Source organism: Tympanuchus pallidicinctus, unplaced genomic scaffold (genome assembly GCF_026119805.1).
Source record: "Tympanuchus pallidicinctus isolate F22 unplaced genomic scaffold, pur_lepc_1.0 scaffold8, whole genome shotgun sequence".
Classification (NCBI taxonomy): domain Eukaryota; kingdom Metazoa; phylum Chordata; class Aves; order Galliformes; family Phasianidae; genus Tympanuchus; species Tympanuchus pallidicinctus.
The window spans coordinates 6,108,111-6,135,403 of record NW_026294802.1 but is presented as its reverse complement, the minus strand read 5'-3'; positions in this window follow the sequence as shown (position 1 = coordinate 6,135,403).

Here is a 27,293-nt window from a genome sequence, read left to right as displayed (position 1 = left end):
CTATTGACTATCAGTTTCTGCCAGATGTTAACAGACAGTTGGAGGAAACACGGTACAGAGTTTACTGCATAGTTTTCTTCAAAAGCAAAATCTGATACTACATAAAATCATAGAATCATAGAATCATAGAATTATAGAATCATAGAATCACAGAATCATAGAATCATAGAATGGCCTGGAGTGAAAAGAACCTCAAAGATCTACTAGTTTCAACCCCCATGCAATGAGCAAGGTTGCCAGCCGCTAGACCAGGCTGCACAGAGCCACATGCATTGTGGAAAATTTGATGGGTAAGAACTGTGCAGTCCACAAGGGACAACAGTATTAACAGTTTTGAATCACATCACCAAAGCATGCCTTAAATAAAACTTCTGTGGGGTTTTGAGAGATTTACCGTTCCTCTAAGCCATATGAGATTCCCACGGCCAGTGCTACTAAGATCCTGTTGTGTTATATTCTACACCAAGAAAAGTGAGACCACAGTCACAATTCTCAGGCATTTGCTTCTTCTTTGACCTGTTGAACAATCTCTGACCTGTTGAACAATCTCAACACGACAACTTTTATATTCTGTACTAATAATCCATTTATAAATCTCTGGGGATTTTAGAGTGTTACTGAGTAATGGGGTATGAATCTGAGGAGATAAATCAGAGATAATCAGTGCAAAGAAATGGAAAACATACAAAGTTTTAGCTGTAGAGAGACATTTAATCTGTAGATGCAAAATAAACTAGAAGCATTTAAATTTATTTATTTGGGTCAGTGATATTCATTACTATTTACCAGCCACAAAGAGGCCAATATAAAAAAATGTTCAGTTACTCCTGATGCATTAGACTTACTCAAACAGCTATGGCTGAGCTGAATACTTCAGCATAAATAATCTTACTTGGAAAGAGAGAGTTTTTCAGGGGGTGAAAAATTCATGCTAAGAACTGTCTTAAGAAGATTGTTCAGGTCCAGAGCTGGAAATTCTGAAGGGGAAAGGATATGTATCCTGTACAGAGCAGGAAGACTGGATAAATAGAGATAATGAAATAGGTATCCTGACCTCAGGCATGTGGCAGAGAGGAAATGAAAATGTAGTGTGATGAAGGAGTGCACAGACAGCTGAACAAGAGAAAAGGCATCACAAGTGGTTCTTGCCATGAGACAAGAGAGACGACATGGAGCTTAATCATGGGACAACTTGCAGACTTCTGTACAGGGAGGTGGGCAAATGTGGAGAGATCTCAAGTTCTTGTCTCTGCAGTAAATTCAACTTGAAGAAACTATCTTCTATACCCTTAAATCTAGCTGAGCAAGGCCTGAGATACTCTAAGCCATTAGCTACACTGCTCATAGATGTCCTACTGAAAAGGTGAACACAAGTAAAAGTACTGTAAAGTACTACATCATGTTCTAAATAAATATGCCTTACTAAAAAAAAAAAAAAAAAAAAAAAAAAAAAAAAAAAAAAAAGTTGAAAAAATATTCTGAATGTTTTGTTTTCAAGACAAGATTCAAGATTTATACTCAAGAAGATAAAGGGAAAAAGAAATATTTTATCAAAAATACATATTTCTACCAATATAGAATATTTTTCTACTAATGTAGGATCACCTGCTTAGTAAACACAGACATTTCTGAAACAAGATAGATAGGTATAGCTGGTTTGTTCCAGCCACATCAGTGAAATAAATGGCAATGTCACTTTATCTGTTTTCATCAGGAACATTTCCAGATTTTCCTCTCTTTCAAGTTAAAATCATTTTTATTCATGTACTTACTAGCACTGGCTTTTTAGTATTATAGCTCAGGAGCAAAGAAAACATCAAACCATTCAGAATTATTGTCCTTAGAGTAGAAACTAAATGTCAAGATCTGGCTACGATCAAAGCAAATGAATTTCTATTGTATTCTTGTTCCTAGTGCTTTGCTAAGTGAATTTAGTGCTTATAAAACGTAACAGATAGACTGTCCTGTGAATAGGTTTTTTATTGATCTTCAGAACAAATGTGACTGTGTGAGATGCCAAACACAACTTTGCTAATGTACAACTTTTCTAGCTGGAGGGAAAGCTGTGAAGGATCAAGTAAGTTCAGTCACAGTCCCAAGTCTGTCTGCCCAGGTGTTCAGTAATCTCAGAGCCATGTGGGCACCCATGTGGGTGCCGACGAGTTTCTGTCAGGAACAAATCTTTAAGCCAGAGATTTAATGTAACAACAGGTTGTTGACCTGGATCAAGACCTGAACCACTCAGCGGAAGAATTTTGTATATATCTATTTGTGTGTGTTTATATGTTCATTGTTTCCTGTCAAGGCATTCATTTTCCCTTAGTCCCAATTTTAAGAGTTAGGAATGATTCAACTATAAAATATCCAGCTTAACAAAATAAATACCACATTTTTCATGTGAAAATGAGTCTGAAAAGACTAAATTAACATAAAACTACTTTACACATGAAAATTCTAACCTGAACGTTCAGACAGTAAACATGATTGAATTTACAGTGAACTTCCTGATTTATTTCATCTTTATTGGACAAATATTTTTTCTAGTGAGTGTAATCAAATCTTCTATCTATATAACAAAACTGCATGGATTTAAATTATATTCAATTTTAAATGGAATATGGACTTCTTAGCAGAAAGCTGACATTCTCTGTAAGTCTGTGGGGGCCTCTACCACTCAAACTGCTAAGAATTTTAGAGAATTTTCAGAATTTCTATTCTTCAGTACTTGTTTTGCAGAGTTATCAGAGAAAAATCTAAGGTCACTAGTTGAAACAAGATTTAATCTCACTTTTACACCATCTGCAAGGAGGAAAGTCACTTAGGCTGAAATAAGTACTAAAAAAAAGGGAGATGTTTCATTAAGTAACTGGTAGATTTCCTCAAGATGGGAAAAAGTCTAGTTCATCCATTCCGTGACCAAAACATTTTTGTGACAAAAAAAAAAAAAAAAGGAATTTATAAAGAATCTTAGCTGAAAGTGTTGTGTCTTCTAAATTAATTTTCTTAATCACTGATTTCAATAAATCACAATTAGGAAGAGTGCTTTGTTTATATATGTTACTACAAAGACACTTACAAATTGGTTTTTTGTGCTCTGCAGCTCCTTGAGCGCCCTATCCTGCTCTTAGCAGGCACTTCTGCTTCTGTCCCTGTAGCCTTCTCAAGGAGTTTTGCACATACAAAATAGAATTACATGCTAAAGCAATATTGATATTTGTTGCATTGCACAAGATTTGTTCATCTAAATTACAACAATTTATCCCCTCCTAAGGATGACTGACTTTAAAGGAGGAAGAGTGACTTTCACCAAAACACATCATATACAAGACAGCTTGATGTTGAATGTCCATGTAGCGTGAAAGCAATAAATGTTAACGTTATACTCTTTTGCTCTCATGAATGAGAAATATCTTCATTTTTTCTCCTTAGTTTAGGAAGAGACATTTACTAACAAGCTGCTGTTACAACAAAGTAAAATCCCATAGGACCTGATTAGACATGATGAATTAACATTAGACATTAATGGTTCTTACCTGTCTGGTTGAATTCAAAAGCATCAGTCCCTGAGCTTATCAGAAATGCTTTCTGAAAGGTTCTGGCCTTCCTGGTATTTCCATGATGCTAATTGCTATCATTAGCAAGTTGTCTCCTCACCAGAGACACTTCTAAAGGACAAGGTTGTGCGATTGGTTTTCTGAGTGATAGGTGTGCCATCTGCTTGGCTTTTATAGCCTGTAGACAGACAGATTCATCAGTGCTGCTTTAAAAGGAGCGTTGAATGGTGAAAGAAAAGGATTCTTTACCAGATGTTACTCAATATTTTGATACAAAAAGCCAGACAAATTGGCAATGATTAAAAAAAATTTTTTGTTCTTACCATTTTTCGGATCACATTTCAAAGGAATGTCCTCAATAATAGCTACGTGCATCAAAAAGCAGACTGTAAGGTTAATTGTCAACCTCATGTTGCAGCAAGGATAGATTGGGTGCATTTTGTGGTCATTTCGGCTTGCAAGGGTAAGGAGTCTGCTTACACATTAGCTGTCACTGTCCTAGGAAGAGCTGAACATTAGTGTTCTAGTGCACTGCAGAAATAACAGTGGCTCATTTCCTCTCTTGTTGACAATAGGAGTTGTATTTTCTTTTATCTACACACTACCAAATTCACTACGTCTTATGGACAATAATTTCAGGGAGAATTCCAAATCTTATAACCTCCCTCCTCAAGTGGTAGCAGAACAGTGACAGAGAAACAGGTTCTGCTCTCCTTAACTATGGCCTAGGATTGGACAAGAAGAGAAATAATGCTTCTAAGAAGTGAAGAGTGTTAAAAATAACACTGGTCAAATAGAACATTAAGACACAAAGCAGCTGAAATTTATCTGAATCACAGAATCATAAAATTGTTCGGGCTGGAAAAGACCTTAGGAATCATCAAGTTCATCCACAGCCTAACCATACTACCCTAACTCTAACATCCCTCCTCTAAATCATGTCCCTGAGCACAACATTCAAACAGTTTTTAAACATGTCCAGGGATGATGACTCAACCACTTCCCTGGGGAGCCTATTCCAGTGCTTAACCACCCTTTCTGTAAAGAAGTTTTTCTTGATATCCAACCTAAACCTCCCCTGGTGCAACTTGAGACCATTTCCCCTCGTCCTGTCACCTGTCACCAGTAAGAAGAGATCAACCCCACTCTCGCTGCAATCACCTTTAAGGTATTGGAAGAGAGTAATAAGCTCTTCCCTCAGCCTCCTCTTCCCCACACTAAACAGTCCCAGTTCCTTCAATCTCTCCTCATAGGACACACTCTCCAAGCCCTTCACAAGCCTTGATGCCCTTCTTTGGACCTGCTCCAGCACCTCCATCTTCTTTCTGTATCAAGGTGCCCAAAACTGAGCACAGTACTTGAGGTGAGGCCTCATCAATGCCAAGTTCAGGGGCAGGATGACTTCCCTAGACCAGCTCACCACACCATTCCTGATACAAGCCAGGATGCCATTGGCCTTCTTGGCCATCTGGGCACACTGCTGGCTCAAATTCAGCCTTCTGTCCATCAGTACACCAAGGTCCATTTCCATCAGGCAGTTTCCAGACACTCCCTCTCAAGCCTGCAGGATTGCCGGGGGTTGTAGTAACCAAAATGCAGGACCCAACACTTGGCCCTATTGAAACTCATACAGTTTACCTTGACCCATCAACCCAGTCTATCCAGGTCCCTCTGTAGTGCCTTTCTCCCCTCTGGCAGATCAACACTCCCTCCCAACTTGGTGTCTCTGCAAACTTACTGAGGGTACACTCAATTTCCTCATCAAGATCATTAATAAAGAAGTTAAATAGAAGCAGCCCCAGTACCAAGCCCTGGGATATATCCCTCGTGACTAGCTGCCAGCTGGATTTAACTCAATAGACAATAACACTTTGGGCCCGGCCATCCAGACAGTGTTTCACCCAGTGGAGCGTACACCCATCCAAACTATGGGTACTCATCTTCTCCACAGAAATGTTTTGGGAACAGTGTCAAAGGCTTTACTGCAGACCAGGTAGACCACACCGACAGCCTTACCTTCATCCAGTAAGTGAGTCATCTTGTCATAGAATGAAATCAGGTTTGTCAAACACGATCTAACATTCATAAACCCATGCAGACTTGGCCTGATAAAGGTTGACCTTTAATTAATCCACTATGGCTACCAAGATTATCTGTTTCATAACCTTCCCCAGCACTGAGGTGAGACTGATAGGTCTGTAACTAACTATCAGGATCATCTTGCTGGCTCTTTTTGAAGATGGGCATCATATTTGCCAGTCTCCAGACTGCCAGGACATTTCCAATCAGCCAGGGCTGCCAAAGGATTACAGAGAGTGGCTTGGCAACCACATCCACCAAATCTCTCATCACTCTAGGGTGCAATCAATCTGGGCCCATGTACTTGTGAGCATCCAGCCCTTAGAGCTGGTTCAAAACCATCTCACCTTGGATTACTCAAGTCCTATTCTGTTCCCCTCCCTGTCTATCAGCACAAAAGGCTGTGTGCCCAGGGAGTAACAAGTCTTACTATTAAAGACTCAGGCAAAGAGGGCATTAAGTTCCTCAGCCTTATCCTGATGCCTGATCACTATGTTGCCCTTGGCATCTAACAAGGGATGGAGATTCTCCCTAGACTTCCTCTTACTGTTGATGTATTTATAGAAATATTTATTGTTGTCCTTTACCTTAGTAGCCAAGTTCAGTTCTACCCGGGCTTTTGCTTTTCTAATTTTCTCCCTGCACAGCTTTACTACGTACCTGTAATCATTGTAAGTAGCTTGCCCACTCTTCCAAAGACCATAAACTTTCCTTTTTCTATTGAGTTCCAGCCAAAGATCTCTGTTCAGCCAGTTTGGTCTTCTTGCCCATCGGCTCATCTTCCATGGCTTGGGGATTGTCAGCTCTTGCATTTTTTAAAATTACTTCCTTAAAGTATTCCCATCCTTCCTAGGTTTCCTTGCCCTCCAAAACTATTTCTCAAGGGACCCTTTCAACCGTGGTCCTAAAGAGGCTAAAGTCTGCCCTCCAGAAGTCCAAGGTGACAGTTCTGCTGATTCCCCTCTGTGGTTCAACAAGGATCGAGAAATCTAGCATCTCGTGATCAGTATGCCCCAGACAACCTCCAAACTTTACATCCCCCACAAGACCTTCTCTGTTAACAATCGGAAGGTTCAGGATTTTGCTTCCCCTTGTTGGCTCCTTCACCAGCTGTGTCAGGAGGTTATCTCCCACACACTTTGGGAACTTCCAGGACTGTTCCCTAGCAGCTGTATTATAAATCCAGCAGTTGTCTCCCCCATGAAAATAAGGGGGAGAGATGTTGACTCACCCAACTGTCTATAAAGTGTCTTGTCCGCCTCTTCATCTTGATTGGATGGCCTGTACCATACTCCCATTATAATGTCAGTCTTATTGGCCTTCGCTTACATTCTGACCCGTAAGCGCTAAACCCTATAATCACCATCATTAATTTCCATACATTCGCATTCTTTCTTAGCATAGATGGATACTCACTACCTTTCTTGCTTTACCTGTCTCTTCTGAAAAGTCGGTAGCCATCAGTCACAGCACTCTAGCTATGCAAGTCATTCCACTATATTTCTGTGATGGTGACTATATCATGGCTTTCTGTCCACACAGTGACCTCCAGCTCCATCCCGTTTATTACCCATGCTGCATGCATTACTGTAAAAGTATCTGAGCTGGGCTTCCTTTCAAGTGGCAGTAGCCTAATGCCCTCTTGACCATACTCGGGTGTTTCCACAGCCACCAACCTCACACCAAGCCTTGTGTTCTTCCTACAAAAAGCTGTCATCCTCCTTCATGAAGACACAAGACTGTGGGATCTTTCTAGCACATTCCTCCCCCACAAGCACTGGCTTATTACATACAGGCTCTGTTCTAGTCAGCTCAGCTACACCCCACCCCCCTTTGTACCTAGTTTAAAGCTCTATCAATGAGCCTTCCCAGCTCTCATCATAAGACCCCTTTCCACCAGTGGGAGAAGTTTCTCCTATTGGTTGCCAGCAGGCCTGGTCTCATGTTAATTGAGCAAAGGTCAAAAAATCCAAACACCTGCCAACACATCAGTCTTGGAGCCAGGTATTTATCCGTTGGCCCATCATATTTAGTCCCTCGTCATTTCCTATAGTTATAGGGAATACAGAAGGGCATAAAGGAGAACATGACTTGTGCTCCCGAACCCTTAACATGTCATCCCAAGGCTCTGAAGTTCTTTTTTCATAGTCCTTAGGGAAGTGCTTCCTACATCATCACTGCCTACCTGAAACAACAATAGGGGATAGTAACCTGAGTGCCATGAAGAGGAAGGAAATTTCTTCCTAATGTCTTTAACCCAGGCCCCTGGGAGGCAACAGACCTCCCTGTGTAGAGGGCCTGGTCTACATATTTGTCCTTTTGCTCCAGCAGAGAATCATCAATGACAATGACCTGTCCTTTCTTTTTTGCTGAAATTCTGTGTAAGGCTCAGAACTATCTGAAACTGAATGACATTTCACTGCAAAAAAACCCAACAAATTGTGTCTCTCTGCAAGTATCAAAGCCCCGGTGTGAGGGCCAAGTTACACTTCTGAAAGAAAATGAGGTTCATCACCTTGTGTGTGCAATCTTTAGGAAGTTAGGAGAAGGGCAGTGCAACCTGCTTTTTGATTTTGAGGTGGAGTACTCTGCTTGTAGTGAAATGTTCAGAAAGAAAATGGTCAAATTCAGGGTTATGAGCAGTATACTAGTAATATTAGCCACTAAACTGAGATGGTTAGGAATAAAAATGCTGTGAAAGGTAGGACTTCCTCACCTTTAGCTTCCAAACCTTGCTGAGCATTGAAGTGAGCAGAAAATGTCCCTAAAAACTATATAAATATAAATTAGGCATCAAGAATGCATTCAAATTTTACAACTGTTGAATTGTCATCTGTGTATTTCACATCTGAGCTGTGTGTCCTAGATGTTAATTTAAATTTACTTAATGTTCAAAGCTGTCTCAGTTGCCCAGTCCAAATTGCCAGGGCCTGAAGGCACTGCCAGGCTGAACTGACCCTGCCCATCTCTCTCTCCTGTCCAGCATCCCATTTCAGCCCCTGGGACAGTCAGCCCCTGCTGTAGCAGGACCAACATCCAGCTTCCCATAGATCTGCCTAAACATGTGTCCCAAAGGGGCCTACCCATCCCAGGGCTTTTTCTAACTCCAGACATAATGTAACACATCCATTCACTAGCAGCTGCATTGCTGTTAATTATCTTCATCCCTTCTTTCTGAGGACTAACACGATTGTCCTGAAGAGGTTTTTTTCTAGGGAACACTTTGCAGATATGGAGATGTGAAAGATATGAATTGGCATAGCTCTGTTGAAATTTTATTGAGTATATCTTCTTCAAACACAAAAATATGGTAGAGATTGGAGATGGAATGCAAGTCACATAAATATGTGTGGATGGACAGCTGGGAATTTGGCAAGAGGATTATTGTCCTTCCTTGTTTTCATTTGTCTGTTTTGATTCCGTTGTTATTATAAAACAAAAATGGAAGAAGGATGTATTTCTGATGTGCTGTAAATGGTAGCATGACTCCTACCCACAGAAAGTTCACACCTTTTGGAAGTGGTATGTGTAATCTTTAACGCTATTAAAGGTGAATTTCATGTAGATAATAATTTTTTTTTAAAGAACTAATTATTATTAAATGGTTGCCCTAGCAACACAAAGAGGGTTACCATAGTAGCCTCTTCTGTGCAAACTGAAATATAGCCAATCTAAAGCTACACAGAATTGGGGATTTTAAAGCCAAAGAAGAAAATAAAATTTTTCCTTCATTTAAAGAACCACTACCATTACATAATATTCAAGCTAGTTCAGACCCTGGGATTCTTGATGTTGTCTTATTCCACCTATAAAAGCCCTAGTTTGTCTTTTTCCTTCATTGAGACTTTGAGCAAAAAAATACATTGTTTTTTTAAACATTAAACTGCATGACACCAATATAATTCATGATCTTGTCACATTTGCTTTGTGACAGATATAGGTGGATTCACATATCTGTGAAGTAGAAAAGAGTTCCTGAGAAAATCCTCTTTACATAAGGTGAAGTAAAAGTCATTCATCTCTCTATGTCAGCATTATCTATCATACTGGGCCACAGAAGAAAATGACTTCTGATTTATTTTCATTATCATAGAAGTTAATCATCAGTAAATTGGACAGTTTGGCAGCATTCTTATGGAGATCCAGCAGCCTCTCTGAATCAGGAAAGCATGGAGTATTTTTAACAGTATAATTGTGAGGTCAGTAGGTAATTTTATCACTGGCAAGAGGTGATTAAATCACCAGGATATAAGAGACCCAGTGGGTCACATATACATTTTGAGTCTGATTGTTGCTAGTTTTGCCTTGGTATTTTATTTGTTTCTGTTTATCTATTTTCCTTCAGAAGTCAGTAACAGTGCATGACTACCTGTGCCACTGGTCATGTTGTGATTACTTCAAATATGATTTATAAACTAAGACTCTTAATCTCATGATAATGCCAATGTTATCATTCAGACTTTAAAAAATTCTGCAACATTTAATGCTTTCCGTAAAGCCACTGTATCCCAATTCTAAGGGCTATGCAAGAAGAAGTGTCCACAAACTTAAACACATTTCTACTTTATCAAGCTGTGGTAAAACTTAAAAAGCCTTCCAAATCCTACTAAGTGCTAAGCATTCAACCTCTCCTCTCCCAGCAAATGTGTCATAGAGTACTAAATTGATCTGAAAAGCATTTGGAATAACATCAATAAGCTTCTTATAATTTCATGCCTTCCTAAGAACAGTGTCATGCTTCCAGAAAGTCTGCACCATTTTACAAGAGGTTGTTATGGGAAACTCAAAATCACAGAATGATTAAGGCTGAAAAGGGCTTCTGGAGATATTTCATCCAGCAGACACATACAGAGCAGTTTGCCCAGAATCATGTGCCAGCAGTGCTTTTCACCAGCATGTTAAAGTGCTTCCTGTATTGAGATAGAACTTTCTGTGTTTCAGTTTTTTGCCTACTGTCTCTTGTCCTAGCACTGAGAATGACTTAAAGTAGCCTGGCTTCACTCTCTTTGCACTCTCCCTTCCGGTATTTCTAGATGTTGATGAGATCCCCTCTGAGCCTCTCTTCCAGTCCGAGCAGCCACAGCTCTCTCAGCCTCTCCTCATAGGAGAGGTATTCCTGTCTCTTTACCACACTGGACTCTGCTGGACTTTTTCCAGCATGTCTATGTCCCTCATACTGAAGGACTCACAGCTTGACACAGTACTCTAGATGTGGCTTTACCTACGCTGCTCTCTACACTGCTGAGTAGAGAAGAAGTTCACTTTTCTTGACCTGCTGATAATACTTTGCCTAATGTAGCCAAGAAAACCATTAGCCTTCTTAGCAGCAGGAGCATATCATTAGTTCACATTCAACTTGATGATTTCATTATGGAAGATTATCAGGTTGGTCAGGCGTAACTTCTTCTTGATGGATTCATACTGACTGCTCTTTAGGATTTTCTTCTCCTTCAAGTGCTTGCTTGAAAATGTTTTCAAGGATTAGCTGTTCCACACTTTTCTCTTTATACTGTGGTAAGACTAAACAGCCTGCAGCTCCTTGGATCCTCCTCCTTGCCCTTTTAGAAGATAGGAATGACATTTTCTTTCCTCCAGTCTTCAGGTATTTTCCTCAGTTGCAATGATTGAGTAAAGATTATTGAAAGTGGCTTTGCAATCACATCTGCCGCTCTTAGAAATCACAGGTGCATCTCATCAGGGCCCACAGACTTGTTAATGTCCAATTTTCTCAAGTATTCCCTGACTTGATCCTCTTCCACCAAAGATACATCTTCCTTGCTCTGGCCATTCAGTCTGGCCTCCTGGAGCTGAGATTTCTGAAGAACAGTCTTGCTGGTAAAGACTGAGGTAAAGAAGAAACTGAGCTTTTTCACTCTCCTAAGTAACTAGTTCTCCTGTTTCCTTCAGGAGAGGAACATCATTTTTCCTTATCTTCCTTTATCACCGAGTTACTTGTAGAAGCCCTTATTGTTGCACTTTATGTCCTTGTCAGGATTCTATGCTATCAGAGCATTAACTTTTTTTATCTTGGTCCTTGGATGCTTGTATGATGTCTCTGTATTCTTTTCAGGTTACTCATATTTGCTTCCATCTTTTTTAGGTTTCCTTTTTGCGTTTGAGTTTGGCCAGGATCTCCTTGTTTATCCATACAGGCCTCCTGATACTTTTGCCTTTTTGTTGAGATGCAGAACTCTTGATTTTGTAGAAGGTGATCCTTGAATATTAAACAGCCTTTTTTTATCCCTCTTACCTCCAGGGCTTAATCCCTTAATCCCACAGCACAGATAGTTGAAAAGACCAAACTCTTCTCTCAAAGTCCAAGGCCAAATGCCAAGCTTGCTGTGCACCCTTCTTGCTGCCCTAGCGATCTTGAACATATCATGGTCACTGCAGCTGAGGATGCCTTTGACCTTTGTATTTCCTACAAGCCTTACCTTATTGGTGAGAATGAGGTCCATCTTAGTACCTCTCCGTTTTGGCTCCCCTATCACTTGGAGAGGGAAGCTACCAACATGTTTCGGGAATCTCCTGGACTGCTTATGTCCTGCTGTTGTCCCTCTAATAGATATTGGGTGGATGAATTTCCTCAGGAGCACCAGTACTTTTGTAGGCGGCTCCTACATGTCTGCAGAGAGTTCCATCTGCTTGCTCTTCCTGGTCAGGTGGCCTGTAGCAGATCAACTCCACCACAATATCACCTAGGAATTCTTGTTTTCACACTGATATTTCAAAGTTAGCATCATGATATCGACTTTAAAATGAATCTTAATTTTCACATATTATTTCATATAATAGTCATTTCTGAACAAGGACTTTTTATTATCCTGTCTCCAGAAGGATATCAGTGCTGTTCATAGAGTACCAAGCCTTTATGATTTAGCACCAAGACTGCAGTTTAAATGATCTTTTTCTGAGTCTTCATTCTCCTCAGTAATGCATCCATCCTCTTTCTGCTTTTTTTTTTTCCCCATGTGGCGGTATGGAAGCGGTCATGGTATGTGGTAAGGTCCTCTGAACTGGGAGGGGAGGGCAGCTCCCTCCCTGCATAATCCCTGCTCTATTTACTTAGGTTGTCTTGACTGCTTCCCACAAGGAGCTGTATGTTGTTCCTTGATGTCTTATCTGAGTGCTTAATGCCTTTAGGCAAGCATGTCCAACCTGTGGGCCACAAGCTGCCTGGCCCAAACTGCCCTGTGGCCCATCCCCTGACCCATGCCATCATGGTGGCAGCCCTGCTCTGCTGAGCAACCCATCCCAGCACCAGATATTGGTGCGCAATTAATACTGTCTGGGCTGAAATTATGCCAGCAGTACTGCCTATCTAAGTCTACTGGAATTAGAAGCTAAGCAAAAAGTAGTCAAGCATAATTAATTAATAGAAAGTTTGCCCTTTAATACTGTTTATTGCATTTTCAGCTGGCTCAGTAATTGAAAATGAAGGAAATACTCCTCTGTCTTTTGTTTCCTGAAAAGAACTGAAGCTACCTTTTAAATCTGTATTTTCCAAGAAAGACTTTCATCAGTGTAATTAATTCTTGGAAAATATAAACAAGTTGTATAGCTGATTTTTGCACAAGACATACCAGTCAGTTAATAAGTCCAGTTTGAATTATAAGAAATTGGTGTGAATTAGAATGGAAGTTAAATGTTAAGTGTGCACCCACCAACATGTATTTCAAACAGAAATGGTACACTGTTTATGATGTAAAGTGTATTGATTCCTTGAGGGACTGAAAAATCTTCAGCAATATCAATATAAGGTTGTAACATGAAAACAAAGTAGAAAGATGAGATGAGAGAAAGTTTTATTACAAACACATGGCTAATATTCTTTTTTTAGAGTCTTCTAACATAGTTAATAGGTTGTTTGTTTGATTGTTTGTTTGTTTGTTTGTTTAATAGTAATTATTTTTATGAAGACATCAGAAGTTAAAAATATTCCCAGTAGAGGAAAGATAAGATACTGGACTAGACTTTCATTCCCATCAGCAGCTGCATATGTGGTAATGTCCGTGATCTTTGGGGGAAGAAAATACTTATTCACCAGACCTAAGCAGAACAAATGTGATTCTGAATTGTATATTTTAAAGTCCCCAGCACTGAGGTGAATAGGTGACAATGGTTTTCAGTAATTTCTGTGCTTCACCACCTCTCAGTTGCTCTGGTATCCGGAGTTCCAATTTCCTTTTATTTTTCCCCCTCCACATCCAAATGCTCGGATCTGCGTGACTTCATTACAATATCTACTAATTCACCACAATGCCACTGAAGCAGTGATCGTATCTTGAGCTAAGGCATTGCTCCATGGCACACCTTCTGCTTCACAGTACCTGAAGAAGAGCTTGGAAGGGACTTCTGTGCACTTCTCTCTCACACCACTTACACCGAAGAACTGACAGTGCTGAATAAATAAAGATTTCTGTGAGCCTCTGTGCTCTCCTTTTGCCTTTTTATGCATGCAGATAGGGTCATGATGCATCTGAGGATATATTCAATCAGCCTGGAAGACTGACACTAAGTAGTGTAGCATGCACTGGAAATCATTCATATACTCAAATATCAGGAACTCAGACATGATGATGTGCATCTGGAGCAAAACTAGACTGTCCCAGACCTTTTTTTTTTTTGTCTACAAGCCTGACCTAGAAAGTCATATAAAGAATGAAACAGGTACCACAGAAGTGGTTAAATAATATGTGTGATAGGAAAAGTAAATTTTCAAATAACAGTAGAGAAGAGATGCAGTGGAAAACTTTACTCTTAGTTTCTGGAGGAATGTAAGAACTGTCTTTGAGGAGATCCAGTGTTTGGTCATCTTCAAACATCTGAACCTTGAGTCAAATAAGGTCACCAGTACTTATTTCCAGATGCAAGATTGAAAATATAATGCCACAAGCATCTTTTCCCTTTCTGTTCTACTTGTGAACACTTTAGAATTCCTGTATTCAAGATTTTTGTGGCAGCCAGAATATACTTTTCAAGAGCTATGTGCTATGTGTAAAATCTCAGGTCCATTTTAAAAGAAAATATAGGTAAATATTAGGAAAAAGTTCAAAACTTACACTGACAGCTGAGGTGAAAATTAAAGCTTTCTAGAAGCTGAATTTACAAAAACATTCAAAAGAAATGCAAATAATTCTAAAGATCCTGTGAATTTGAAAAGCATTTAAGGTGGCAACGGAAGAGTTACTCTTTTTCTCTTTTAAGAAATGTCTAAAGTATTTCTTGCAAATACTGATTTGAATATGTAATATCAGTATTTTAAAGTTTTTGTTTGGGAAATGCTTGGCTAAATTATTAAGAACTAACTTTTCTTCTTCAAATATCAACTTTCATGTAGAAAGAAAAAACTATATTAAAACACTTACGTAAAAGTCAAGGGATTCTATTCGGATTAAACTGAATCAGTCTGGGGTAACTCTTGTTTATCTAATACTTTCATCTTATAAAGTTCATTTCAACTGAAGATATCCTGGATTCCATGAAACCAAGTGTACACTCTTTGTTGATTTCGTCCATGGTAAATTTGGAAGAACAGATAAAATCAAGTTTTTCCATATAAACTGTTATGGCAGATATTCTTCCAATGATTCTTACTCTGATTAATTTGGAAAAGCAAATTAATATGGCTTTATTACTTTAGAGTAGCATTATTTTAGGGTAGTACTTAAAAGTAAAAGCTCCTGAAAATATAACAAAGGACGCTTTCTTTCTAGTTCTCGATCAAGTATTGTTTAGGAATCCACTGACATGATGATGCTGCAAGAGTTGTTTGTGTAGTACCACAAAACATTTGTAAGTGCATAATCTTGGAAAGTATTACTTAGAATACTATGCTGCTGTTGAAGATCAGGTTGTGATTTCTATTATACACTCAATTAGTGAACAGTTTTATTCTCTGTGATGTATTGATATCAAAACCTGAATCAGAACAATAATTCATTGTTATAAATGTTGATTACCCAATTAACTGCAAAAAGCCTAATTCTTTCATATATCTTATTCCTCTAAGGGCTTTACACAAACATACAAGTTAATCAGCTTCTAGTATAATAAATGAAAAGGCATGTGTTTAAGAATTAATTATTATACTTTGTGAGAAATTATCCCTTAAGCAGAAAAGGAATTAATAATATTTAAGTAGAAGAAAGATTAGTTACTTTAACTGAATGACTGTGGTGAATGCTTAAAAGAGGATAGTAGTTTACCTGTATGTGATCTCTTTAGACCAAGGAAAATTTTAGATAACTTATGGATTTTAACATTTTGTTTTAATAAAACTACTTCTAATATTTTTAGCCCACTTTTTACCATCATCATAGAATCATCGAATCATAGAATGGCTTGGGTTGGATACCAAGGGTCATGAAGTTCCAATCCCCATACCATGGGCACAGCCACAAATCTCTAGATCTGGTACTAGTCCAGGCTGCCCCGGGCCCCATCGGACCTGGTCTTGAGCACCTCCAGGAATGGCTCATCCACAGCCCTGTAAATAAAATTTTATTTTTCTTCAAAGCATCTAAAGAAATACTAATAAATGTTATACTCTTAAAAAATCTTAAGATAATCCAAACTGTAAAGATCCACGAAATCTACATTTTTCATAGTGATTTGATCGTCTCTTGTCTTTCTACACCTAGTTTAGGAAGACAGTTTTTAAATGCAGCATTCTTTTCCGGTCTGTCAGATGATGACATGCAAGCTACATTTCTCTCCTGAAACTGTCTCCTTTTATTCAAAAGAAAATTCCAGCCTGTCCTGCTGAGACGTTAATACCCAGCTATCAGATGTGGAGACAGAGACCTGGGATCCACCACCCTGAAGAATATGTGAACTATGTAACTATGAGGTAGGGAGACTAGAAGGGTCTTCAGTGTTCCCAGTAGACTCGTATTTTTTTGTTTATTATTTAAAGTATATCTGGAAAGCAACATAATTCCCCCTGTCTTTACATTCAGAGCCCACATCAGGAATCCTCACTTGCTGAGTTATGGATTGCATATAGCTAACAAACATCCAGCATGGCATCTTGGTGAAAGGCCAATATGCATGCAAAACTCAGCACATCCAGAGTCCAAATATTGTTCTCTAGTGCTACACGTTGCACTGGGAGGGGAAAAGAAATCATAGGTTCATGATTTTGTCTCTATTTCCCCAGAGAACCCAATAACCTTGGATGGCTGTATATGTCCTGCTACGACATGTGCTGGTAAGGATCACATGGTGTGAAAAGCAGAGTAGGTAGTTTTATTTTAACCTTAGACAGGATATACAGGACCATGATGTTTGCTGTCAGAGCCTATGTTAAGAAACAGCCTTGCTTTTAGAGACAGATACAAAACAAACACTGAGCTTACATATGGAAGTGATAGATTACCAGTGCTTCCAGTGCTTTAGCAAATGCTATCATATGCTTATCAGTTCCTTTTCATCTCTTGGTCCTCTTGGTACAGGCTCCCATCCATGCTGCATTTCATCTTGTCCTGCTTCTTTCAGTCCTTCTATCCTTGCTACAAGTCCTTAATTAACACTTCAGTAGTCCTTTGACACAGTAGGTTTTTGCATGGTTTCTCTATACAACTGATCTTTTTTTAATCAATAGTGACATGACCTTCAGGGAAAGTAAGTAGACATGACCAAGTGCTGTTTTACAGGAAAACAAGTCAATTACAGCAGTATCTGTTTTTGACACCAAAACCTGCCATAATTTTATTCCAGATGCAAGTATGGATTTTTTTGTGTGTATGTGTTTGTGTGTGTGTTTGTGTGTGTGAGAATGCCAGCCAATGACTTATATTTCTCATTAACAGCCACACTATTCTCTACATTGCAATTTAGTGTAGGGCCTATATCCTGTGTATCCTTCCTAGTGGCCATCACAGCCAAGGGCACCAAGGGCACCAGGGGATCATTATGGCAAGTTCACCTCTCCCTCTTCACACTCAACCTTCATTCCTGGGGGTCATCTCAGATCAGCCCAAGGCCTTCCACTCCTCCCTGAGATCTGCTTTGGAGTAGTGGTCTCCAACACCACTTCCTGGGTAGGAAGGAAGTGAACCTACTCCTGGTTCACATCTTACTGTGCTTGGGGATGTTGATGACTACCTCAGTGAGTGTCTAACTGGTGAAGGTCACTCGTGGCTCACACTCTCCTGGGGCATTCCATTCACTGCTCCCTAGCACCTCCCATTCCTTGATGTATGTATGTATATATTTACTTAGAATGAATAAGAGACTCAACAAGGACATAATATAGATCAGTTTTAGCTACTGTTCTGTTTAATTACTCACCCAGATGTTTGAAAGCAGTCAAATCAGACATTATGAGGACTGCCCAGAAAGCTTGTTATTATCTTCTGCTGCTTACCAGTTGTACTGTCCTGATGTGGGTGACAGCTGAAATTAGCGAGGTGGAAATGATAGAAATGTACTCTGTGAGACAAAAAGTTGGTTAAAAATAATTCCTGACTGTTGTTCCACAAGGAACAGCTAGCTATAGACACACCAGAATAATATAACATATAATATAACATATGTAATATATAACCTTCCCTTTTTGCATAAACTGTCTTCATTTCAGGTTTCAGATTTCTTCTTAGAACTGATAGCTTTTATGATAATATGAGGTATGCATATTTGGGCTCTTTTTACTTAAAATCCTTACATCAGGGGAGGTAGTTTGACATCTTGCCTCATTTAAAGATCACTGAGAGTTGTGAAAAAAATATGTTTTGACAACTTTTGGATCATTTACTCTATATAAAGCTCTCTCTAGAGGTGACACTTCAGGTTAGCCTGTCCAGTTTATCATTTAATGTTGTTTTTTTTCCTCTCTTTTTCCTGTGAGAAAAAAAAAAGGGGGGGGAGGGGGTGAAAGAGACAGATTGAGAGAGAGAGAGAGAGAGAGTGAGAAGGGGAGAGACTTCAAAAATGACTTAATGACTTAATGGCTGGTTTTTTTTTGTTTTTGTTTTTAATTTTCATCCAAGTCAGAAGGAATCTGGATTAGCAAATTAGAGTTCTGTGAAGAGGTTGGGATATTCATGTGGCATGAGGAAACACTCTTTAGTTCCCAATACTACAGATATTATACCTTCTGTTTTAGAGACTTTATTTCAGAGATCAGGCATTAGGAGTTTTTCTGTTTCTGGGGAAAAAAAAAGCTGGAAGGAAGTTACGGGCAGTCTGTATAAAAACAGCAGTGTCTTAAATCAAAGCAGCTTTGCACAATGGGATAGTGATGCTTGTGGGGTAGTTGTGGACAATAATACAATTATGAAAATCACTGAAGTCTGTCAGATTGATAAACTGGAGGAAGAAAAAGAATGTTACGTAGCAGAGAGAGCCATATGTGCACTATCAAGCAATGCCCTCTGTGATAGGTCACATTAAGCCATGCAAACAACAGGTTTCGTAAAGTAGAAAATGGGGTGGAGGCAGCTCCTGCTTTTCTCCAAAATCTACACTTCATCCTTCTAGTGTTGTTATAATTTCTGGGCGTATTAATTTGCAATGTGTATACCAGATTTGCCAGTTCTGTTCCTCACCTTAGAGATGCAATACTATGAGGTCTGATACATGACTGAATAGGTAAGGAGTCAACCTCATCTTAAGAAGCAGTTAAAAAAAGTATACCTCAACATACTTAATGAAATATATATATAAAGGCTAAAAGCTTTTTAGGCTTTCATTTAGGGCAAAGAGACTATAAGAACTAAAAATGTCTTTTTCCCATTCCTAGGTGACTGCTCCAAGAGGTAGAATATTACTGATCAAATTAAATCTCCAGAATATTACACTGTCACTTGGTGAGTCTATTTTGTCTGACTAAGTATTTGTATCGTGTAAAAGAGTTTTTACTTCCTTGAGACAAAACACCTTTTGAGGATTTTGGAAAGGAATTTAAGCAGACCCGACAGATAGTACTTTTTTGAAATACATGCACAAATGTAATGTTTACTTATATTGTAGTATACTATTTTTTTTTTGAAGAAACTTTTTTTCCCACAGGAATTGCTGAGGGTCTATACTGTACCTTTCCTATTACTGGTAAGTCCAAAAGGTTTTGTACCAAAAGCAAATGTGATAATTAGCAGACTTTCCTCTCAAACTTCTTTTGTCTACAAGCTGTTCTGTGAAGCAAATGTTAACAAAAAAAAAGTTGAAGTGACAGTAGTTTAAAGTGTAGAAGCAGCTGTATAAAACAAAAGAGACTCCAATTAAAGTTAAACTTTATTATATATGGATTTAGTATTTGTGGGGGTTGCTCTACAGCTAAGAGAGAAATGAATTTGCTGAGGAATTGGAAGTGTTGAGGAAGAGCCGGAAGCAGAATTCAGATCTTTCCTCTTTCTGCATTCTGATTACTACATAGAACAGTAAAAAGGGTTTGGAGTGAAGCTGCAAGTCATAAAACTATGATTTCTAAATTGCCTGTGTCCCTCCAATGAACACTCATTAAACATCAGAGCATAGGGCTGGCCATGAAACTCACTAGTTAAGCATGATAGCAGAGACTCAATAAGGACAGAGCTTTTCAAAGAAGGACAAACGCAAAAAATAATAGGTTGCACTACCAATCTGTTATACTTTGAAGTAAATGGAAAGGGAAAGACAAGGAGGAAATGGAAGATCCTCGTATATAAGTGAATAGATTATTAAAAGATTGTTTTGAGAGAAGAACTACATTTTGTTTGATCGAAATTGCTTCAACATTTTGACATATTTATTGTCCAACAAAGACAGGATATTTCAGTCTTAAAATCAACGCTGTACATTTTTTATCATTTATATAACAGCTAGTAGGACAGACCAAAGAAGCAATGACATTTATATTAGATGAGCAAACAGAGATTTGTTAGACAGTTATTAGGATGACAGATGATAGTGGAAATTCTGCTGAAGTGAAAAGAAGAGAAGGAGAAAAAGCAAAAGAAGCATAAGGATATCCCTCAGTGATATAAACTGTCACAGCTAATTCCAGTTAGCACCAGTTGTGGATCTACATCAGAAAATTCAGAAGTGTGTTCATTCTGATAATCTTTTATTCTGTTACCTAAGTTATTTTGTTAGCAGCACAAATCTGTTAACTACCTTGAAAGATGAAAAATTATTGATATTTCTCAATATATTATTTTGTTAGAAAATGGGTGAAATACTAAAGTTCTTTTGAAATAAATGAGAGCTAAGACATGTTTCCCTCACATTTCCCCTTTTTATTCTGTTACAACAATGTTGGTTATTAAGCAAAAAAGCATTAACTGTTGTGGGCTGAAGACAATTCTGTGTTTCATGGGATGACACAAACATGAAGTGACAGTGAGTGATAGAGGATTGTATATCAACAGAAAAATGTCTGGAAATCATTTAACTGTTAGTTTCCATAGTTCATAATTCATATAATATTAAAAATTGTAGACTTTCTGGGTAATATTGTATTATGACTAGGTTCCCTTGACAAACCTTTTTTTCCTGATCTAAATGTGTATGTTAAGTGGCCCTGCTAGGCAGGGGGGTTGGAACTACATGATCCTTGAGGTCCCTTCCAACCAGGATGATTCTGTGATTCTGTGATTCCTTTTTTTTTTAATTTTCATTTCTTCACTGAACTAGCAATTTTCTCTCTTTTTTTTACTATCTGCCAGGGATTTTAATTGAGTTGACATGAATAATCCATGGTACTTGCAATCCCAGATGGGCTTGCATGACTTAGAAATAACCTGTCACCTATAGTAAGCTCCATACCCTTGCACAGTAAGCAGCAGCAGCAGCCACCCCATGAGTGAAACAGAGGATGGGGGCAAAAGGCTCCACAGACCTTGCTTTCCCTAAGGAAAGCAAGACACAGTACTACAGGCTATTTCCCATGTACTTACCAGCAAGCTGCTGATAAATTCTGCCTAATTTATACACCTAATTTCAGTTTCTCTGTGGAATCCCTCAGTTTCAGACTCTCTAAATTACTGAGGGTAATTTTACTTCAGGGAGAGTAATCCATGCACCTTGAGAATAGGCTCCTTACTCAGGAGGATTAGCTTGGTCATCTTTGACTGGCACCAGAAAGTTACCAATCATAATTAACTTTTTTTCTGAAAATTTAATCTGTTTGCTTGAAGCTGCTGCAATTCCTCCAGATTTAAGCACTTAAGACCACAAATTTTTATGAGTCTGACAAGTTTGGTCATTTGAATAAAATACATCAGGACCCTTATGCACTTTATTTCTGCATACGCAGAAGAGAAATCTCCTTCACTAACAGAAGATCAAAAAAAACAACCAACCAACCAAAAATCTTCAGCCGATGTATAAGCAACTAATTGTGTTACTACAAAGCTTCCTTAAATAATACTCTGGAAAACAAAAATCTCATCTATTGCCAACACTACCTCCTGACTGCTCAACACTTATCACCTGTTGTCTCTAAGCCAAGCAACAGTGGCAGATTTCCTTTCAAACAACTGGCAAGCTAAAGCAGAAAGAGAGGAAAACTGGATTTCAGAATCATTGACTGTGGAGAAACAGACAATGTGTTGGTGACATTTGGAGAGAGCATCAATGCTTTTCATTTTGAAAGGTCTCACTTCAAATATCTAAAACATCATTATTCTGCACTCAAATTTTCAGTAAGATTGAAATATCAGATGTTAAATGGAAATTTTCTGCACTAGTTTGGTACTGCCAGAACTCTTAAACTACTAGAAATCCTAAAACAGGAGGTTGGTTCTTTACTCTTGTTTTCACTCATCTTAACTTGACTCTTTCTGATTATGTATTTGTGTGTCTGGTATGGAAAATTTTCTAAACAGACTAGTAATGAAACATGAGAGATTGTATTATCTGAAACTTTTAATCACATTTTTATATCACTGACCTGCTCCATCTCTCTTTAACCTTTTTTTCATAGATAAGAAATGTCAGGGTATTCTTTTTTTTACCATATTTTTAGTTAACATTGAAAAAAAGTCAAATATATAATTATGCTGACAGAGGAGAAAGAGCCAGTAGAGGCTTTAATAGAAGCATGCCCCCTCACAATTTGACGTCTTGTTCTTTGTGACAGGAATCCACTGTGTCTATTAGATTGTACAAACTTGATAACTTTATTTGTAACAACATATTTTACATATATTATTTACTGACATTAACAGGGTAAGAAAGTTAAGAGTTGAGAAAAGCTAGGCAAGATCCTGTATCTCCTCAGCTGGGTGAGAATTGAGGGGTACAAGGACACAGGGACACATTTGGGCTCAAATAGTAGGGGATCACAACATTTGAGAAAGTTTTCTGCAACCATCAATTTCACAAGAGGTTTACTAGATACTTGACTCAAAATGTTACAAGAAATAGCTCCGCCCTCAAAAATAAGAAAGATGTAATGGCAGTTGACAACAAAATTTGTTCTTCAGAATCTTCAGATGAAAACACTGTGAATTTCTTAAAGACAGAAGACAGATATTTCTACTGTTTTGCAGCAAGACACTTCATTCGTCCTTTGTAGAGAATGTTCCCAGGCTCACCAGCTTTTTAGTTTTGCTCTGATCAGTCATTGACTGTAAATGTCTTGGATCATACCCTCTTCCTACCAATGTAGAGCATATAGCCTTTCTGCCTGTATTCTGTACAACTGTTTGAGTTGTACAGAGGTAGAACAATCTGAATAAAAAGGCAGCAAAATTCTGATCATAGAATCATATATTCATAGAATATCCCGAGTTGGAAGAGACTCATTAGGATCATCAAGTTCAACTCCTATCTTCACAAATTACGTAATTCTTCTTAAGGCTTTGGAGAAATATGTAAATTTACTGCATGATTACATTCCACAATTTGTATGTTTCAGAGACAATAAGCTAATGAAACACATTCAGTATGTATTCTAATTTATAATCAATGCTCTTACCACAGTCTGCAGCACTCTACCTCTACTTCAGTTAATGCATTGCTTTCTCTCATCAACACACTTCTTTAAGTAAGAATAACTCATTAATTATATTACAGTGGAAGGATTTTTGCTATTGTGAAGCTAGTTTTGTTGGAAACAGAGTAACCTATGATGTTTTCACATAAATGCTTTGGCCTTAACCATATTATACTCAGACTACAATCTCACTCTTTGCGAATCATTATGCCTGCTCAGTTTAGCCTTATTCTATCCCCTACACATTTCTCTGGGTCATCAAATCTTAAATGAATGTATTAAAAAGGCTTTTGCCTACTTAAAATTCTTTCTTCCTTTGCTCTCTGTCTGCTTGTCTATCCATTTTTCCTTCAGTCATGAGTTACATAGAACAGAAATTATCCTTGTAGAATGATTTAGGATGTACTAAAGTCAGTTCTCTGGTAGACAGACATAACTAGCAATGTTAGCATTTTTGTTTTGCCAGGCATTCCAAGTTGTTTGTATGTTTGTTAAGCATTTTAATAATGAAGCACTTTAGAAAATCTTTTCAAATGCAAATCATTTAAAAATGAATCTTTTTCGTTAGTAATTCATTACTTATTTCCCAATAGTTATGAGATGTCATGTAAAGTTCTTCTCATGAATAAAATAAATCACAGTGTGTTCAAAGCCAGCAGTGCTTTAGAGACACTTCGAGAAAGCATTAAGTTTTAAGATAAATGAGCAGCAGTTCCACCTCCACACCCTTCGTGTACTAGTTGGCGCAGCTGTAGTCCCTGTGACAGGAGTATAGCCGCTGAACTTAGGACACATCTTTAAGCTACCTCGGAAAATTTGTGAAATTTCTCCAATCAGTGGAGCCTTTAAAAGTGAAAATATCAGTTATGGAGATAATGGATAAAAAGCACTATTGGGGGACTTAGTAACATTAGCAAAATACCTGCTGCCAGGCTACCAGAAAAGTAAAACGACATTTGATAAATATCCTCAAGATAATCGGCTCATGGAGTATAACAGCTGATTAGATTCGAATCTTAGAAGTGTGGAATTCCTGTTTACATATTGAGAAAGGAAGCTCATAACAGGGAAAAAATCTTTGAGAAGAAAAAAAAAAAACACAACCAACTGATAGAAGATGATCTTTGAATGTTTAATCATATTACAAATGAGTTCTACTTATATCACTGAGAAGAAAAAAAAAGGGGGGTAAAGAAAACAATTTGGAAGGAAGGAAGGAAGGAAGGAAGGAAGGAAGGAAGGAAGGAAGGAAGGAAGGAAGGAAGGAAGGAAGGAAGGAAGGAAGGAAGGAAGGAAGGAAGGAAGGAAGGAAGGAAGGAAGGAAGGAAGGAAGGAAGGAAGGAAGGAAGGAAGGAAGGAAGGAAGGAAGGAAGGAAGGAAGGAAAAGATTCTTTAGATCTGGAGATCAAGGGGCTGCCAGAGCTCTGCTTGGAGACCAACTACTGCAGGTATTTTTTGCTTTTTATTTCTCATTACTTATGCTCCTCTGTGTCATTTGAAAACTGATATCTCTTTAGTCTCAAAATTGAAGTGAGGCTCGTGCATCTTCAGTCTGAGTTTTCATCTAGGGAAAGAAATACTTACAAAAATTTTGGAGAGAAAACATTTTTTTTATAAAAATTAATAATCATGTTATGGATGCATAGTGATCATTAGGTCATTAATGAATATCATTCCATTTTGTTACAGGGAAATCTCAGAAGGTGGACTGTCAGACAGTGGGGCATGAGCACAGACACTACACACCATGGTAGATAATGTCTGGGATTTCATCAACAGTCCCCCTTCCTTTACAATAATAGACTCAGAGGAATCAGACTCGTCAGCTGCCTACAGTAGTTTTGAGCAGCACTTATATCTATTAGAGATGGAGACTCAAGAGAGCATTTAAAATGACAAACGTTTAGAGAGGAGACATTGATTTATTCTGCACAGGGTGCAAGATGGAATATTCCCGCAAATCAAGTGTGTCAAGTCTTTACATTAGCTCCTATTTATAGTCATATATTTTCACTATACTCTTGCCTAATACATAAGTCACACCTACCTATTACATATTCATGAGATCATGTAAGTACAAGGTTACATAACGTGTTTCAATCTTTTGCACTTACAAAGGGGTCTTCAGTGGTGTTCAGTAGTTGTTTGGAGTGGTATCCCATTCCTCACTTTATCCATATTTGGGATCAAGGACATTTAGTCTCTTTCAATTGGTTACCATTTTGAGCTTATGCCTTATCTAAGGAATATCTGTTCTTGTTTCTTATTTATGGCTGTCTTGGGTCTTGAAGAGAAACATCTTGTCTCTGGAAGGTTGTTTATACTAAATAAGGAGGAATCTAGAATTCTGAACATATTTCAGTCTTAAGCAAAATACCTCAGTCAGACAAAATTTCAAATAATCAGCTTTTGAGGCATCATCCTGTGGACTATACCTTCATAGTCCCATTTCTATACTGTGTACGTCTAGGCAAAGTTCTTGCTAATCACAAGGTAGTTATAATCAGGTCATTGCCAGCTAATCACTCCCTTTTTCCCGATCAGTCCTCTTTCGATGGCAATTTTTGTCTAAAATGATGTGGGGGAATTTTTCTGGAAGAGCTAAAGAGTCTGGATAATCCAGATGTCATTCTAATACTTAGAAAACACTACTGTAGGTAGACACATTAGAAAGTCCGCTGAATATGCAGATGTTCCTACTGTATAGCAAAATTAAGTCTACTGTTAATGTTCTTAACTTGTCTCCATTGCCTTAAGTAACTGAATTGTATTGCACAGTTCTTCAAGTGTTCTAGGACTTCAAATGGAAAACCACTGATTAAAACTATGCATGTGCACAAAATCTCATAGACAATTTAGAAAATAATGAATTACTGTAAGAATTCAGTAACACTTCTTTGAAAATAATAATCAAAGTGATCTTCAAATTTTCTTCTTTCCTGAAAACTGAATAATTTTGGATGAAAGCTTCGGAGCCACAGTAGTCTAAAAAGTGAAGAACTAGAACTACTGTGAACCCAGCAGAGTGCTGAATTGAGATCAACTGAATAGGGAAAATGATATAAATATGAATAATAATAATTCAAAAATTGCCTTGAATTAAGATGTAGTTATACACAGGAGGATTCTGAATGAATTCAATGTCTGAGTGAGAAATTAGTTCTAGGTTAGACAGATTTTACTCCTGTCTCATTCTTTCCCTTTCTTTCTTTTTTTTTTTTGAATGCAAAAAAGGGTGGTATGAATGAAATTATTCCCTTGGAGTTTCTGCTGTGCAATATATGCAAGCGGGCCCTAGACAAAAGGACAAAACATTTTTTTCTCACAGATAATAGGTATGCTGGGTACAAAACATGGTTCATTCTATGATAAGGCCATGACTTCTTGAGATCTACTCTGAATAATAATAGAATGCTCCATGAAGGGACGTGATAATTAATTTTAACATTTAAGAGAAGACATAGAAAGGAGTTATTATATAATTTCCCACAGTTATCAATGGGGCTGCTCTTTAATGAAGCCAGGATGAATTGGAACAGTAATGCAAAAAAAAAAAAAAAAAGCCAGGATTTTCTTACATGAAAAATTACAGCTAGCCATTTCAAAATGTTCTGTTCTTTAAAAAGACAAGCTGGCACTGGAAAGCCTAATAGAAAGGTAGAATATTTAAATTCTGTTAGTTTTCTTCCATAACACAAAAGTCTCAGTGAAAAGGCTACATTTCACTCTATTATTAAATT